Genomic DNA, 2,846 nt, shown 5'->3' with positions numbered 1-2,846 from the left:
GATAAATACATTGCTTGTAAAAGAAAACATTTTTATACTTGTATAAACCCATGGCATATTTACAAAGGAGATATACTCAATTTTTTTCAAATAAAATTTATAAGGACCAAAGGCATACCACTGGACCAATTTAGTTGAACTCTACTTAAGAGAAATCTTAAGTGTGTTTTGATCCGAAAATGAAATGACTTCAACCCTTATATACATTTTCAAAGCGAAATCCAGCTCATTTTCACACTCACATGGAATTTTTGCCAAAGTGTTTTTATGACATGCCATGACAAGTTATACAACAAAATAAACTGTTTCAAGCAAATAATTACAATAAATCACATTGAAGCTTGAAGGTCAACCGTATTCTACGAATTCTTAATATCCGGGTGCCTAACACCTTCCCCGAGGAACCACCAGAACCCTTACCTCGAACTCACCCTTTTAACTCGATTTTCCTAATTTCGCTGAATAAATTAGGTGGCGACTCTAAAAAATACAAAAATCCAATAGAGTTCACAATCTCGAAGCAGCTTTTATGCCTCACTTAAAAGTGAACTGTAATAGATGCAATGCAATGCACTGGCCAACTTTCCCTACCCGTGCACACATGCTAAGAGCAATGCCTCAAAGCCATGACTCTAAAAAATACAAAAATCCAAAATGATCTTTTATTTCATCAATTTATCAAACCCTCAATTATGGAGCAAATCCATAAATTAACCCTTTTGAAAATCCGTTTGAAGACAAAATTTGAGTTGGAAAAACTTACCCAAGTTTTACTAAGCTAGAAACTATGAAATCCTCCCAAAATATCAATGATTAGTTAAGAAAATCCCTTTACTAACATAGGGTTTATAAGTCATCAAACCCTCATTCAAAACAAGTTTCCCACCATGAAAATCCTTAATTAATCCAAGATAAAATCATAAATCAAAGATAAGAGACTTACCCCAAAGTGGTACCTTGAGAACCCTTTAACTTCCTCCTCTACTGAGCTATTTGGTCTAAGAAATGATATAGGGAGAATGGGGTTCGAAATTGGAAAAAGCGGGATTAAAAGAGATTATCTGGTCCATCGATCCCACATCTACTGACAATCCCTTGCAGATGTGGGATCGCACTTACGGAAGAAAGTTCGCAGGGGCGAATCCCACTTAAAATATCTTAAGGCGCAGGTGCGGGGAGACTCCGCAGGTGCGAACCCGTGCCTGCGGAAATACACCGTTGGTGCGAAATTTGCCTTGACCGTCCATCTCCGTGCCTGCGGACCAACATCCGCAGATGTGGAACCATAGGTGCGGCCAGAAACCCACAGGTGCAGCGCACCAGAAAATCAGAAAAATCTGGTTTTCACCAAATTCAACCTAAAACCCGAAACTCATCGAAGACCTCCCGGATACAAACCAAACATGCCACGAACTCACCCATGCCCTCGGACTTCCCAAAAGAGGTCATCTTGACCCGGTCAGCCCCCAAATACCTAAAACAAGATTTCCAACCAAAAGGCCAAAATACCCCTGAATGCCTCGGGAATCGAACCAACCACCCAACCAAGTTATAATATACCTTCCGGACCTAATGGAATCAATGAAATCCCCAAAAAGAATCATTTACCCAAAAGTAAACTATTGGTCAACACTTTTTCTCTTATTTAACTTAAAAGCTTCTAAAATCCTCAAATTCAACCGAGACTCACTCGATTGCCACAGGAACTGCTCGAACCATCCCTGCAAGTCAAATACACTCTAATGAAGCTATGGGAAGGGTCAACAAGGGTAAAAGGGTAAAATGTCTAAACGACCAAACTAGTCGTTACACCTTTGCTCCGTAGTCTCGGATTTGACTTGGCCTGAGTAGCGGACCGCAAAATTGGAATGCGGACCGCAATTGCTCATTGCATGTTAGGTCTCAAGTTCCTATTCCACTGTCAGCTTCTGCGGTGTTGATCCCATCTACGGCCCGCGGTCTGATTTTATTGTCCGTAAAGAAGGTCTATTTCTGCACTTCTTCATTCATCAGCACTTTTGTCCACTTTTATCAGCTTCTCTCAATTTTTGGTGTCCCAATGTAGAATCCTACAAAAACCAAAACAACATGAGAAACACTAAGTAAAAAAGAATTGAGGATATGAAAAGTCTATGCAATTGGTTTCAAATGTGCCTTAAATTCACGGCACATCAACACCCCCAACTTAAATTGTTGCTTGTCCATAAGCAACTAAAATGAAACTAAAGCTATGACTAACAACAAAGCAAGAATGACTATGGTTGGTTCTATATATGAGTATGGTTGGTTCTATCTATGAGTTTACTAGCATGCGACTCAAAATACTAACAATCTCTCAATTTCCTCAAAAACAACTCGAGAGTGCTTAGCTGCGAAGAAACATTTCATGAAAATCAAGCCTCGATTAATGACTAAATGCTACTAGTGACTAAATGCGCACAAGTATAATAATTTAAGAAGCTACATTTCACATAGTTCATACAATCCATGTGCCCTCACGATAAAGGACGTCCCAACACTCAATATATCAATGCAAAACATGGGACATATGAATAATCGCTAACACTCACAAAAAATGGTAAGTGTCACAAGTATCATGCCATAGACTTGCCCTTATTTTAAGTCAGCTCTGCTTAAAGAGTGCTCAGTTTCGGATATCAAAGAGCTTTTCGAGCTTTTAATGCAAGTTTTAGGCCGGGTAGGATGTTCATTTAGGTACATGTGACTTTGCCCTCCTTGAGCACTACACATTTCACACTTTTAACTCTTTTCTTCCTTTTATTTCCAATTTTTCTTCCATCATTTTTATTCTGGTTTGCCCACTTTATCCCATTCTTTTTGTTTTT

The sequence above is a fragment of the Lycium barbarum genome, chromosome 8 (assembly GCF_019175385.1).
Source record: "Lycium barbarum isolate Lr01 chromosome 8, ASM1917538v2, whole genome shotgun sequence".
Lineage (NCBI taxonomy): Eukaryota > Viridiplantae > Streptophyta > Magnoliopsida > Solanales > Solanaceae > Lycium > Lycium barbarum.
This window is presented reverse-complemented; position numbering follows the sequence as displayed.